Here is a 16,473-nt window from a genome sequence, read left to right on the forward strand (position 1 = left end):
TTCACAGGTGGTGAAGCAGGTCTGCAGGTGTCTGTCTTTCTCTCCCCTCTCCATTTCTCTCCTATCCACCAACAACAACGACATCAATAACCACAACAATGTTAAACAACAAGGGCAACAAAAAGAAAAATTAAATATTTTTAAAAGGCTGGAAGAGCAGCATTTAGCTGGAAAAATTAGACTACAGAAGCAACAGTAGGGGAGTCTGGCAGTAGCTCAGCGGGTTAAGCGCACGTGACTCAAAGCTCAAGGACTGGGAAGGATCCTGGTTCGAGCCCCCGGCTCCCCACCGGCAGGGGAGTAGCTTCACAGGCAGTGAAGCAAGTTTGCAGGTGTTTGTCTTTCTCTCCCTATCTCTGTATTCCCCTCCTCTCTCTATTTCTCTCTGTCTATCCAACAACAACGACATCAATAACAATAATAACTACAGCAATAGAAAACAAGGGCAACAAAAGGGAATAAATAAATAAATATTAAAAATAATAAAAAAGAAGCAACAGTGGGATAGCTATTGGCTGAACTAAAACACAGTCACAAGGAAACAGTGGCACCTGAGATGTGCAGTCTCTAGGGCAGTGAGCACAGGAGGCGACTGGGTCACTGGCACCTTGGGCTTGGTCAACAATAATGTAGAAAGTGGTAAGCAAAGAGTTCAGACTTTATACTTTTTTTCACTCAGCAGAAGCCCAAGGCCTTAGTAGGTGTTTGTCAGTTTGAGACAGCTATATTGGACCTCAGGTACGGGTGGTCATAGTCAGTTTGGTTGGGCACAAGAATCCCTTTGGGAATTCACACTCAGAACTTCATTTCCAAATACTTATAAAAACAAGTTTTCAAAAGAAGTAACTTAGCCTCTAGATAATCTGAGATCACTGTGATCTTTTCTTAGATTCTAGTCCAGCAAAGGACACGGGTGTTCCTGATTCCCCAGCCAAGAATCTTGGCCCACATCCATAAGGCTAGTTTCCCCTCTTCCATTCACACTTCCCTGCCTAGAACAGAAAGAAGATGGAAAGAAGAAACATCACCAGGTCCCTAAAAGTAAGAGCCAGTGAGAGGCTGAGATGTCCTGCCCTAATAAGTAGAAACACTGTGTGTGTGTGTGTGTGTATGGGGGGGGGGGGGCACAGAGGGGAGGATGATGCCCTTGAATGACAGATTCAAAGTCACTGAATCCCATGACCAAAGTCAAATGGTTATTAAGGAAGCTGGAACCAAAATTCAGATCTCCATTTATCACTGTGGTTTTGTCTTGGATTCACACTATCAAAACCAGAGCCACACCTGCTGGAGAATGCGGGCAAGAGAGTCTGTTTAATAAGCAGATTCTTTCACAATTGCTTATTAAACAGGCTCTCTGTAGCCATTACTGTTCCACAGCAAGGTGATAACAAGGCTCAAGTCAGTCCTCTTAAGAAAATCCTTTCTAAGAAAGCGAAGTCCAGGGAGTCGGGCGGTAGCACAGCAGGTTAAGCCTACATGCACAAAGCACAAGGACTGGAGTAAGGATCCGGGTTCGAGCCCCCAGCTCCCCACCTGCGGGGGGGGGGGGTTGCTTCACAGGCAGTAAAGCAGGTCTGCAGGTGTCTATCTTTCTCTCCCCCTCTCTGTCTTCCCCTCCTCTCTCCAATTCTCTCTGTTCTATCCAATAATGACAACATCAATAACAACAACAGTAATAACTACAACAATAAAACAACTAGGGCAACAAAAGGGAATAAATAAATATTTTTTTTAAAAAAGAAAGCAAAGGGAGTCGGGTGGTAGCACAGTGGGTTAAGTGCACGTGGTGCAAAGCTCAAGGACTGGGGTAAGGATCCCGGTTCGAGCCCCTGGCTCCCCACCTGCAGGGGAGTCGCTTCAAAGGCGGTGAAGCAGGTCTGCAGGTCTATCTTTCTCTCCCCCTCTCTGTCTTCCCCTCCTCTCTCCATTTCTCTCTGTCCTATCCAACAACACCAACATGAATAACAACAATAAAAACTACAACAGTTAAATAACAAGGGAAACAAAAGGGAATAAATAAATAAATAAATATTTATTTAAAAAAAGCAAAGTCCAGAAAAACTAAACCCTTTAATTAAATTATTTCTTTATTTATTACTGGAAAGTGACAGAGAGAAATTGAAAGGGGAAGGGAAGATAGAGAGGGAGAGAGACAGAGAGGCACATGCAGCCCTGCTTCACCACTCTTGAAGCCTTCCCCCTGCAGGTGGAGACCAGGGGCTTGAACCCAGGTCCTTGCACTCTATAGTACGTGTGCTTAACCAGGTGCACCACCACTTGACCCTCTAAGCTACCCCCTTTATTAGCATTTACAGTACATCCAGAAACTGTCTTAAAGAGAAAATGCTTTCTTTTCCTCCAAAGAATTCTCAGAATATATATGAAGTGTCCTTGCAATAACAACAGTACCTTCTACTATCTCTAATACAAGGCAATTGTGAGAAGGGACTGAAAAAGCATAGCTTTCAATCAGAACCATTTATATATTTTTCCTTCTCTATCCTGGGGACAACAGAGCTGATGATAGTGGCAGAAGTTATTGTGCTCCAAGTCAGAAAATCATCTCTGTCCTACTGATTTGAGTATACAGCGCTAATTTCTGTTTTTAAATTCTTTATTTAAGAAGCCATGGATTTGGGCCAGGTGGTAAACATGTTATTAACATAGAAGGACAGGTTTGAGCCCCCAGTCCCCACCTGCAGGGGGAAAGCTTTACGAGTGGTGAAGCAGGGCTGCAGGTGTCTCTCTGTCTCTCTCCCTCTCTATCTCCCTCTTCCCTCTTGATTTCTGGTTGTCTCTATAAAACAAATATAATTGAATGTTTTTAATAAGCCACTCTCTCTCCCTAAGTGAGCCTGCCAGCATGTAAGTAAAGGCTCTCCCCTCCCCCCCAACTTGTGAATGTTCTCATTTTTCCTGAATAAATTTTTAAATTCTTGAAAAAAGGCTATGAATTAGGGGGAAAATTCAGATAGAAGCATAAAGCAGGGTGTTTTAAAATCTACATTACACCTCCAGCACTGCATCTCAAACTTTAAAGTGACAAGAATCGCCAAGGGTTGTGTTCTAGTGGCAAAATAGGTTTTACTGTTGTCTGACAGTTTACATCTCTTTTCTTTTCTTTTTTTTTTTTTTTTTTGCCTCCAAGGTTATTGCTGAGGCTCGGTGCCTGCACTACATATCCACTGCTCCTGGAGGCTATTTTTTCCTCTTTTGTTGCCCTTGTTGTTTTTCGTTGTTATTGTTGTTGGATAGGACAGAGAAATGGAGAGAGGAGGGGAAAGGGAAGAAGGAGGAGGAGAGGAAGATAGACACCTGCAGACCTGCTTCACCGCCCATGAAGCGACTCCCCTGAGGTGGGGAGCCGGGGGCTCGAACCCGAATTCTTAGGCCGGTCCCTGCGCTTTGCGCCACCTGCGATTAACCCACTGCGCCACCACCGGGCTCCCTACAGTTTACATTTCTAATGTGCTCTCAAGTGAAGTCTGTACTATTGAGCCTCAGATAATGTTAATTAGGACCTAGAAATCTATTAGGCCTTTCGAGGTATTAGATGATGGTCTTAAACTTTAGCTCCATTTATATATGAGAGTGCAGACACACACACACACACACACACATTAAATACAGTCATCAGAAGTGGAAGCTCCCCACCTAATTCAATGGTTCTCAACCTTGGCTTCTCATTGGAATTACTGAACAGTTTTTGGTTGTTTTTTGTTTTTGTTTTTGTTTTTGTTTTTGTTTTGTTGCCTGCAGGGTTATCGCTGGTGCCCGTTGCCTGCACTAGGAATCCACTGCTCCTGGAGGCCATCTTTTTTCCAGTGTTGTTGCTGCTGCTGCTATTGTTGGATATGACAGAAAGAAATTGAGAAAAGAGGGGAAGACAGAGAGGGGGAGCAAAAGATAAGACACCTGTAGACCTGCTTCACCGCTTGTGAAATGACTCCCTTGGCCCCCGGAAGGGGAGCCAGGAGCTCGAACCAGGATCCTTATCCTCGTGCTTCATACTATGTGCACTTAATCCGGTGCATTATGACTCGGCCCCCAACTGGATAGTTTTTTAAAAATATTGTTGATGGGGCCTGGGGAGGTAATGGTTATGCTAAAGACATTCATGCCTGAGTCTCTGATGTCCCAGGTTCAATTCCCCAAACTCAGAGCTGAGCAGTGCTATAATAATAATAATAATAATAATAACAATTTAAAAAAAAAGATGGTCCGGGAGGTGTCACAGTGGCTAAAGCCTTGAACTTTTAAAAAGTGTGAGGTCGGGAGTGGGGCGGTAGAGCAGCAGGTTAAGCGCAGGTGGCACAAAGCCCAAGGACTGGAGTAAACATCCCGGTTCTAGCCCGTGGCTCCCCATCTGCAGGGGAGTCGCTTCACAGGCGGTGAAGCAGGTCTGCAGGTGTCTATCTTTCTCTCCCACTCTGTCTTCCCCTCCTCTCTCCATTTCTCTCTTTCCTATCTAACAACAATGACATCAATAACAACAATAGTAACTACAACAACAAAAAAAGGGCAACAAAAGGGAAAAATAAATAAATTTTTTAAATTAAAAAAAAAACATGAGGCCCCAAATCCAATCCTTGGCATTCTATGTGTCAAGGTGATGCTCTGGTTCCTTCTCCTACTTCAGAAATTCTTCTGTAACTGATCAGATCAACCTAGGCAGGAAGTTAAAATGCTCCAGGGCTGACAGGAATCTAGCCTGACTAAAATGGAAAACTACTATTCAAAGATGGTGGTCCACTTTATGTTTTCACTTAAAAGTTAAATGGTACATTTCCAAATTTCCTTTTTTCAAATCTGTCACTTTTAAAATATTTTATTTATTTGTTATTGGATAGAGTCAGAGATAAATTGAGAGGGGAGGAGAGAGAGAAACAGAGAGATAGATACCTGCAAACCTGCTTCACCACTCGTGAAGCTTTCTCCCTGTAGGTGGGAACAAGGGACTTAAACCCAGGTCCCTACAAACTATAATGTGAGTGCTTAACCAGGTGCACCACCTCCAGGCCCCCATTCCCAGATTTCTTTTCCCATATCACAGCAATACCTTTGATTCAGTCAACCAAGTGCACACTAAACTATCAATGTTCTTCTTTATTAAGCAAAGGATTAGCCTCTCTTAGCTTTTCAAACTATTCCACACTTAAATTTTTCTTAGCAACTTTGCAAAATTTATTCAACAGTCCCCCACCCCCAACGATACACACGATTGGCATGGTTTTGTTTTATTGATTGATAAAATTACTACAGCAGTTTAAACAAGCAGAAGCTTCAGAGCAAAAGTGCATAGAGTATACTTTCTGGCCTTTGGTAATGTGTGAGTTTAACTGAGTGTGTCACTGCCCAGCCCTGATTTGGGCATTTGGTAGGATAGTGTAGGCACAAAGCCCCAGTGAGGACCTGGTGGCAAGAAAATATATACAATAGCAGAGTTATACAAAGTCAGACTGCATCATTGACCTATTTTCTGGGGAGCAAATTATCCTTGCCACCACTCCCCATGCCCTCCCACCTAGCCCACGGCAGACATCATTAATCAGGTGGGTACATCACTCTGACAGTCCTAGCTTCAAACTCAGAATCTTTGCAAGTCACAACTAATTGATGAGAGCTTTCACAGAAGGAAAACAGTTTCAAAATGATTAAAAGACAATATGTGGGGCCACGTGTTGGTATGCCTCATTGAGTGCTCAGGTTACAAGGCTTACGGTTCTGAGTTCGAGCTCCCAGTCCCCACCTACAGGGGGAAAGCTTTGTGAGTGGTGAAGTGGGTCTACAGGTGTCTCTCTGTCTCTCTCCTCTATTTCCCCTTTCCCTCTTGATTTCTGGCTGTCTCTATACAATAAATAAGGATAATAATAAAAGAAAGGTTAAAAAAAAAACAATATCCTTCTCAATGGTCACAGTGCTAACCCACAGGAATTTACTGCCATGCACTTCCTTCTAGCCAGTCAATGGAATAAGAAAACAAACAAAAACCAATAAAGTCAAATGGGAGTTATATATGTAAAACATATTTTAACACTTCGTCCAAAATGGCAAGGGGATTCTGAACAGTCCTCACAGTAAGTCAATTCTAGAGTCAGGCAGTGGTGCACCCAGTTAAGTGCACATAGTACTAAGTGCAAGGACTTGGGTTCAAGCCCCTGCTCCCCACCTGCAGGGAGACCACTTCATGAGTGGTGAAGTAGGTCTGCAGGTGTCTATCTTTCTCTACCCCTCTCTATCTTCCCTCCCTCTCAATTGCTTTCTGGCCTATCAAATAAAAATAGAAAGGGAAAAAAATGAAAAAGGGGCCGCCAGGTACAGTGGAATCGTAGTGCTGGCACTGAGCCCCAGCAATAACGCTGGAGGCAAATATAAATAAATAAATAATTCAAGAAGAATATTGAAATTCCTGGCATGGTCCGGGAGGTGGTGCAGTGTATAAAGTATTGTACTCTCAAGCATGAGGTCCTGAGTTCAATATCCGGCAGCACATGTGCCAGAGTGATATCTGGTTCTTTCTCTCCTCCTACCCCTCATTAAGAAATTAAATATTAATAAATAAATGTTTCTTTAAGAAAAAAAGAAATTTCTGGCTAGCAAAACAACTCCAACAACAGATACTATAGAAAAAGGGCATAGTATAGGTGTGTCCTTTTTAATTCAAGCAGAGACTGATTCTGGTGGCAAGACTTAATTTTTTTAATTTTCCCTTTTGTTGCCCTTGTTGTTTTTATTGTTGTTGTAGTTATTATTGTTGTTATTGATATTGTCGTTGTTAGATAGGACAGAGAGAAATGGAGAGAGAGGGGAAAACAGAGGGGGAAAAGAAAGACACCTGCAGACCTGCTTCACCACCTGTGAAGCGACGCCCCTGCAGGTGGCGAGCCTGGGGTTCCAACTGGAATCCTTACGCCGGTCCCTGCGCTTCTCGCCACGTGCGCTTAACCCGTTGCGCTACCGCCCGACTCCCGAAGACTTTATATTTTTATTGTTACTGTATGTTTGCTTACCATATAAATTTGTCACATACGGTCATGAAAATAGTACAGCATAATAGACTTAAATGTCTGGGATCCTAGAGGTACCCAGAACTACCACATATTATAGTTTTTTTCTCTCTCAATTAAATAGTTCTTTTTAAAAATTTTATTATCTTTATTTATTTATTGGATAGAGACAGTCAGAAATCAAGAGGGAAGGGGTGATAGAGAGGGAGCGAGACAGAGAAATACCTGCAGCACTGCTTCACCACTTGCAAAGCTTTCCCCCAGCAGGTGGCGACCAAGGCCTCAAACCGGGACATTGTACCATGCACCTAACCATGTGCGCCACCACCTGGCCCCTTAAATAATTCTTTAAATTAAACTTACTTAGGGCTGGCAAACAGCTCTCTTGGACAGTGCACTGCTCTGCCTGTGCCCAACTCTCCAGCTCAGCCCACAGTGTTAAAGAAAATTTCAGTGCAGAGCCTGGCGGTGGTGCATCTGGTTAAGCACACGTAGTACTAAGCGCAAGGACCCGCTCAGGGATCCCTGTTCGAGCCCCCAGCTCCCCAGTTTCAGGGGATCACAGCGGTGAAGTAGATCTGCAGGTGTCTCTCTTTCTCTCTCCCTCTTTATCTCCCCCTCCTCTCTCATCTCTGTCCTATCCAATAAAATAGGGGGGAAATGGGGGTTAAGCACACATGGTGCAAAGCCCAAAGACCTGCTTAAGGATCCCGGTTTGAGGCCCAGGCTCCCCACCTGCAGGGGAATTGCTTCACAATTTCTCTGTCTTCCCCTCCTACGTTTCTCTCTGTCCTATCGAACAACAACAACATCAGTAACAACAACAATAATAAACCACAACAATAAAACAACAAGAGCAACAAAAGGGGGGCAAAAAGGCCTCCAGGAGCAGTGGATTCGTGGTGCACCGAGCCCAGCAACAACCCTGGAGGCAAAAAAAAAAAAAGAAAAGAAAAAAATGGCTGTCAGGAACAGTGGATTCATAGTGCCAGCACTGAGCCCCAGCAATAACCCTGGGGAGGGGGGTGGTGAGGGGATAGGGAATATATATCTTAAAAAAGAAACAAAACCTCAGTGCTGTGGCTTCTCTCTCCCTGCTCTCTCTAATTTCTAGAAGGTAAAAAAAAAAATGGTCCGAGACGTGATGCAGTGGATAAAGCATTGGGCTCTCAAGTGTGAGGTCCCGAGTTCAATCCCTGGCAGTACATGTACCAGAGCTCTCTCTGTATATATTCTTCGTGAATAAATAAATAGAATTTTTTTTAAAGTATTTAGAGGCTTTAAGAAACGAATCAAAGGTCAATCCTAAATGCACTAGGGTCTGTCACAGCAGATTTGGGTCTCAGAAGATGAAAGGGAGAATCGCTAAAGAGAAGCAGGGGAACTAAATCCCTGTGACGGAATAAAGTGGAGGTTTTGTTGAGGATTAAAGCTACAGATTGAAGAGTCAGGCGGTGGCGCAGCGGGTTAAGCGCAAGTGGCACAAAGCGCAGGGACTGGCGTAAGGATCCCGGTTCGAGCCCCAGACCCCCACCTGCAGGGGAGTCGCTTCACAAGCGGTGAAGCAGGTCTGCAGGTGTCTGTCTTTCTCTCCCCCCCTCTCTCTTCCCCTCCTCTCTCCATTTCTCTCTGTCCTATCTAACAACGACGACATCAACAATAATAATAACTACAACAACAATGGAAATAGTAAGGGCAAAGAAAGAAAGGAAGAAAGAAAGAAAGAAAAGAAAGAAAGAAAGAAAGAAAAGAAAGAAAGAAAGAAAGAAAAGAAAGCTACAGATTGATGCCTATCTTGGGGGGATGTGAAAACGCATCCTAGTCACCAAAGGGGAAAACAATCTGTAAGTCAGTCAACATTTCTTTAATCAACTGATACTGGAATTGGGATAAAAATTATTTAGGAGGTTGATTTAAACAATATTCCAATCTTCACAACATAAAATAAGAAGACTTTGGGGACTGGGTGGTGGCGCACCTGGTTAAGCGCACGTGTTATATAGTGTGCAAGGGCCCGGGTTCAAACCCCCGGACCCCACCTGCAGGGGAGAAGCTTCACGAGTGGTAAAGCAGTGTTGTAGGTGTCTCTCTATCTCTCTCCCTGTCACCCCCTTCCCTCTCAATTTCTGACTGTCTCTATCTAATAAATTTTTTTAAAAAGATGACTTCCCTTCATATCAGAAGAAAAAAACTAAAAAGAAGAAAAAATACTGAAAAAAGCTATCTTTTGTGTGTGTGTGTGGTCTAGGAGGTGTCTCAGTGGCTAGGAACTAGACTCTCAAGTCTTGAGTTTGGTTCCCGGCAGCTTATGTGCCAGAGTGATGTCTGGTTCTTTCTCTCTCTCCTCCTATCTTTCTCATTAATAAAATAAATTTTTTCTCCCCTTAAATTACTTTATTTGGGAGGCTAATGGTTTACAGTACAGTTGTTGACACATGGGTACAATTTCCTTTCTTTTTTTTTTATTTAGTATCTACTTTATATTTTAGTTTTATTTATTTATTTTTTATTTAAGAAAGGATAAATTAACAAATCCATAGGGTAGGAGGGCTACAACTCCACCCAATTCCCCCCACCCAATCTCCATACCCCATCCCCTCCCCTGATAGCTTTCCCATTCTCTATCCCTCTGGAAGCATGGACCCAGGGTCGTTGTGGGTTGCAGAAGATGGAATGTCTCGAAGTTTTTAAAACACAGACTGAGTCTTTTTAATATATAGGCTGTGTATTTGATATGCGGACTCTCTCAAAAGCCTAGACCAAGTAGATCAGAAGCAACCAATAGCACAGCTATATACAAGGTACTGGGTACTGTACAGCAAACCCTAACAAAAGGACTTTTCATAGTTAACCCAATTACCAAATAATGTGATGATAATAAAATAAATTTTTTTTAAAAAGTTTTTTTAAAGCTATCTTTTTTTTTTTTTTTGCCTTCAGGGTTATTGCTGGGGCTCAGTTCCTGCACTAGGAATCCACTGCTCCTGGAGGCCATTTTTTTCCTTTTGTTGCCCTTGTTGTTTATCATTATTGTGGTTATTGTTATTGCTATCGTTGTTGTTGGATAGGACAAGAGAAATGGAAAGAGGAAGGGAAGACAGCGACTGAGAGTGAAAGACAGACACCTGTAGACCTGCTTCACCACTTGTGAAGTGACTCCACTGCAGGTGGGGAGCCGGGGGCTCGAAGCGGGAATCTTATTCCTGTCCTTGCGCCGCCCTTGTGCCTGCCCTTCCGCTTTGCGCCAAGTGCGCTTAACCTGCTGCGCTACCGCCCGGCCCGAAAAAAAGCTATCCTTAGAGGCTAGGGAACTGGCTCAGCATTAAAGCACAGGACGTGCTTGCCTGGGGTCTCAGAAGTGCCAGGTCAGGTCTCTGGCATTTTATGGCCATTTCTGTCTTCATAAAACAAAGAAATAAATCTTAAACCTTGAGAGAACTATGGTGATTATTATTTTCAGGGGTCAGGGCACAGAACAATGTTAAAGTCTCTCTCAATTTAATAATTCTTTAAATTAAAAAAGTTACTTAGAGGACTGGATGGTTGCGAGCACTTGGTTGAGTGCACAAGGATTCAGGTTCAAGTCCTCAGTTCCCACCTGCAGGGGGAGCATTACAAGTCGCGAAGCAGTGCTACAACAGCCTCTCTTTCTCCCCCCTCTACCTCCTCCTCCCATCTCAGTTTCTCTCTGTCTCTATCCAATAAATTAGTAGGTAAATCATCTTTTTTTTTCCTTTTTTTGCCTTCAGGGTTATCGCTAGGGCTCAGTGCCGGCAATACGAATCCACTGCTCCTGGCTACTAATTTTTTCCATTTTATTGGACACGACAGAGGGAAATTGAGAAAGGAGGAGGAGACAGAGAGGGAGAAAGACAGAACCTGTAGACCTGCTTCACTGCCCTACTAAAATACATTTTTTAATGTTACTAAGGGTGGGGGGGGCTGGGTGGTGGTGCAGCGGGTTAAGTGCACATAGTACTAAATGCAAGGACTGACTCAAGGATCTGGGTCCGAGCCCCCAGCTCACCACCTGCAGGGGGGAAAGCCTCACAGGCAGTGAATGAAGCAGCTCCGCAGGTGTCTGTCTTTATCTGTCTCTCCCTCTCTATCTTTCCCACCCCTCTCAATTCCTCTCTGTTCTATCCAAACAAATAGAAGAAAAAATAAAATAAAAAAGACCATCAGGAGCAGTGGATTCATAATGCAGGCACCAATCCCCAGTGATAAACCTAGAGGTAAGAAGGAAGGAAGGGAGGAAGGAAGGAAGGAAGGAAGGAAGGAAGGAAGGAAAGAAGGAAGGAAGGAAGGAAGGAACTCAGGGCTAACAAGATAGCTCACTTGGGTAGTGGGTATTGGGAATGATGTGAAACTATGCTCCTATTATAATCTTGTAAATCACTAATAGAAATCTTTTAAAAGAAACTTAAAAATTAGTCTCAAAGTTTAAGCAAAATTTTGCAAAGGAAGTTTTTTTATTATCCAAGTCATATATATACCAAAAATGCATATTCCAGTATTCTGCTTTCAAATTAAACAGGCACTTTATGGGTCTATTCTCAATGCAAGTTTTTGATCACATGGATATGTACACATTCCCCGACAGAAATCTGTACACTTAAGCCAAGTCATCTTAAGGGAATTCTTTTGATTGCTTCTAAATGATAACAACAAAATACAGTTTGACCGAGTCACCATAACTTCTGGAGCAACTTTGTTACATTCTATACAGTTGACCTCACAAAATCACTTTAAAAATTAAACATGGGAGTCGGGCAGTAGCACAGCAGGTTAAGCGCAGGTGGCGCAAAGCGCCAAGGACGGACGTAGGGATCCGGGTTTGAGCCCTCAGCGCTCCACTTGCAGGGGAGTCGCTTCACAAGCAGTGAAGCAAGTCTGCAGGTGTCTTTCTCTCTCCTTTTGTCTTTCTCTGTATCTCTCTCACTAAAATAAATATTTTAAAAAATAGTGTTTCTTTTTTAATATTTATTTTTATTATTTATTCCCTTGTTGCCCTTGTTTTATTATTGTAGTTATTATCGATGTCGTTGTTGTTGGATAGGACAGAGATAAATGAAGAGAAAAGAGAAAGACAGAGAGGGGGAGAGAAAGACAGACACCTGCAGACCTGCTTCACCGCTTGTGAAGCGACTCCCTTGCAAGTAGGGAGCCGGAGGCTCGAAATGGGATCCTAACGCCGGGCCTTGGGCTTTGCGGTACGCTTAACCCACTGTGCTACCGCCCGACTCCCAAATTGTGTTTCTTTTTTACAGTGCACAAGGACATGGGTTCAAGGCCCTGGTTCCTACCTTCAGAGGGGAAGCTTTGCAAGTGGCGAAGCAGTGTTGCTTCTCTATCACCCCCTTCTCTCTCGATTTCTGGTTATCTCTGCCCAATAAATAAATAGAATAAAAAAATAAATAATAGAACTGCATCCGAAATTTCACAGGAATTCTGAATGCTATAAAGAAAAAGATGCAGCACCTTTAAAATTCTAAGTGAAATTTATTTTCGGCAGAGGCTCCAAACTACCAATCACCTGAGAGCAGATATTTTTAGACCTGGGAAGTCTCACCATCTTTACCTGCCATGTACATTTTGCTAGAAAGATATTATAAGTGGATACACTTGGGCAAAAAGGAGACTGTGAATTGGTAATAATAATTTTTAAAAAATCATAGGATCCAGTAAATAGGATCCAACATGAGACTAAAAACATAGGAGAGTCTCAGAATGACCACTGAGTCAGCACGACACTGGGAAGCAGCACTCTAGATGGCAGGGGAAACACTGTAGATGAAATGTGCCCAGAGAACTAAAAATTAAAAAGAACTTGATGTTTTTGCTCAGTTAAGTTTTTTTTTTTTTAATAATCAGTGTGGTACATACATACCTTGAAGTAAAAAAAAATAATAATTTAAGTAATTTTAATTTAGGAGAAAAAAAGATCCCCATAGATAGGAACTAATGATAACTTACCGTGGGTTCATTAGTGAACATTTACGTCTATTGGCTTTGCAAAAAGCTGTGTCTAATCTACAATGGCGTGGGTGAATGGGGCACGGAGGAGAAGCAGAGGGATGGGAGGAAAGTAAATTATGTCTAATAAGGGAATTCAAGAAATTAGTCCTGAAATGGATAAAAAAAAAAATACAACATATTTTCAAGGAGGAAGTTAAATACTATAACAGACTATTTAGAGCTAAATAGTATATCTATTAAGTATATCCTAAATTCATGAAGATTCATGAAGGGAGAATTATTCTCATTATAAGCCTTCTAATTCCATTTGATTTTTATATAATACACACGAATTACTTTTTTAAAAAAAACTAAATTAAAAAAAAGAAAAGAATGGGACCATGCAGTGACGCACCTGGTTAAGCAAGTTTTTTTATTTTTATTTTTTAAAGACCTTTTGTGGTCCAGGAGGTGGTGCAGTGGATAAAGCACTGGATTCCCAACCATGAGGTCCTGAGTTTAATCCCCAGCAGCACGTGCCAGAGTGATGTCTGGTTCTTTCTCTCTCTGCCTATCTATCTCATAAATAAATAAATTCTTTAAAAAAAAAAAAAAAAGACCTTTTCAGCAGAAGGGTCCCGGTTCAAGCCCCCAGCTCCCCACCTGCAGAGGAGTCGCATCACAAGCGGTGAAGCAGGTCTGCCAGTGTCTTTCTCTCCCCGTCCTCCCCTCCTCTCTCAATTTCTCTCTGTCCTATCCAACAACGATGATATTAATAATAACTACAACAATAAAACAACAATGGCAACAAAAGGAATAAATAAATAATTTTTTTAAATTTTTTTAAATATTTATTTTATTTATTTATTCCCTTTTTTGTCCTTGTTTTATTGTTGTAGTTATTATTGTTGTTGTCATTGTTGAATAGGACAGAGAGAAATGGAGAGAGGAGGGAAAGATAGAGAGGAGGAGAGAAAGATAGACACCTGCAGACCTGCTTCACCGCCTGTGAAGCGACTCCCCTGCAGGTGGGGAGCCGGGGTTCGAACCGGGATCCTTATGCCGGTCCTTGTGCTTTGCGCCACCTGCGCTTAACCCGCTGTGCTACAGCCCGACTCCCAATAAATAAATATTTTAAAAAACAAGGGCAACAAAAGGAAATAAAAGATAATTTTTAAAAAGACCTTTTAAGATGCAATAAAAAAATCTTTTATGACTTGAAAAAAGATACACACACACACACACAGCCAACCCATATCTATGACATTGGGAAATCTATGGTGATACCATGTCAAGGTAGGGGAGTAGAAAAGTTTGGTGGTGGGGTGGGGTGGAATTATACCTCTATTATCTTATTCTTATAAAACACACACACTCACACACATAAATATGTGTGTGTGTGGCAGAGAACTTTGGTGGTAAATGCAGTGTGGAACTATAAGTCTATAATCTTATAATCTTGCCAAGTGTTATTAAAGTAACTAGTTTAAAAAATGTTCTGAAGACACAATAAAGAAGCCGTGTCTACCAATTGTGACTTACCCCACATCAGGACTATTCTGAGGCTTTCCTTTCAGGTCAGTACACTGCACTCCCTTTGCACCAAGTGGCAGAAAATAGACTCAAAAGGTAGACCCAAAGGCACTTAACGACATAAAGATGAATAGGAGAGTCCACACTGATATTATAGGGTGTGCAGATGTAGTATAAACAGCAGTATTTTTTTATTGCCACCAGCTGGGTGTCGGCACTACAAATCCACGGCTCCCAGAAGTCACCCCCCTTTTTTTTCCCTATTATATTTGATAGGACAAGAGAGTAACTGAGAGGGGAAGGGAGATAGAGAGGAAGAGAGACATTTGCAAACTTGTTTCAGCACTCTTGATTCAGGCCCCTGCAGGCAGGGAGTTGGGGCTCAAACCCAGATCTTTGAGCCTGGTAGCCCGTGTGCTTAACCAAGTAGGTGTGCCATCAGCACACACCCAGTATAAACAGGATAATATGAACATGTTATAAGGATACATTTCCTGAAATCAAAAAATGATTTCTCAACACTGTATAATGAAGCACAGAAAAAAACTGTCATTCAGAGTCAAAAGCTCTGGCAACTGGAAATGAAGGACCATTCATTTCGGAATTTGATCACTTATATATAGCGATATCACACAAGTCTAATGTAGTCCATTCATAGAGGAATTCCCATTAAAACCACATTGCTCCTGGAGAAGTGTGATTCCCACAGAACAGAAACTAGGCACTTGAACAGTAAGTACTCATTTTGCTTAGATCACTGGTATGTCAAGAGAATCTTTGAATTTTTCAGTGACCCCATGGACAAGATGTGAGTATCCAGCAGCTATACATTATAGGAAATCCTGACAAATTGCTTAGAAAAGTATTCATATTCATTTACTTCATTATTTTTCTTGAAATTCAAAAAATGTCAGGTATACTTGAAAATGCACGGGGCTTCTCAATGCAAGCATCCTTGAGACTTTATAAAGGTGTCCATGCTACCAGTTCATTGACCAAAACATAGATGTAAGTCAAGATACAAGTATGCCCCCTCAAAAAATGATTTCAGGAGATGTGTTGGTTCTTAAATGGGGGGGGGGGGTGGTCAAGTCACAATAAATCTACTCAGAGCAACTGTTTCCAGGGGGGACATGGTATGAATCAGAAATATGTATTTTTTAACATTTGCAGAAAACTGCTCAAGAATTCAGTTTTGCTTAAAGCAATGAGAAATGGTGTTTTTTTTTGTTTGTTTTTTGCCTCCAGGGTTATTGCTGGGACTCGGATGAATCCACTGCTCCTAGAGGCTATTTTTTTCCTTTTGTTACCCTAATTGTTTTTTTTATCATTGTTGTGGTTATTTTATTGTTATTGATGTCGTTGTTGTTGGATAAGAGAGAGAGGATGGGAAGACAGAGGGAGGAGAAAAAGACACCTGCAGATCTGCTTCACCACTTGTGAAGTGACGACCCCTCCCCCTCCCCGCAGGTGGGGAGTCAGGGGCTTGAACCGGGATCCTTGTGCCAGTCCTTGTGCTTTGCGCCATGTGCAATGCCCAACCCCCTTAATGGTATTCTTTGATATGGATTCAAAGGAGTGTCACAGTGTCTTTCTTAAAACTTATTTACTTCGTATCAGTATCACTTTGAGTTCCACGGTCTTATCACTCTGCAAACTCTCAATAAAAAATAAAGCAAAAATATGATTATCTATTTATTAAGAAAGCATAGACTATTAAACTTCTCTTACTCAAACATGTATAGAATATGAGCAGAAAAAGATCCTATTTAATGAAGTCTAATAATTTGTATTCTTCTTAATTCCCAAATATTTTGCATAGCATTCAGCTTATCTAAATGTATATAGACTTCATTTCCATTTAATCTTCATTAAAGATTTTAGTTAAGTAAATATTAACTTAAAAAAAAACTCACATGAAAAGTAAAATAGGCGGGGCCAGGGAGTGGCACACCTGGTTAAGGGCACATAT

This window comes from Erinaceus europaeus, chromosome 18, assembly GCF_950295315.1.
Source record: "Erinaceus europaeus chromosome 18, mEriEur2.1, whole genome shotgun sequence".
NCBI lineage: Eukaryota > Metazoa > Chordata > Mammalia > Eulipotyphla > Erinaceidae > Erinaceus > Erinaceus europaeus.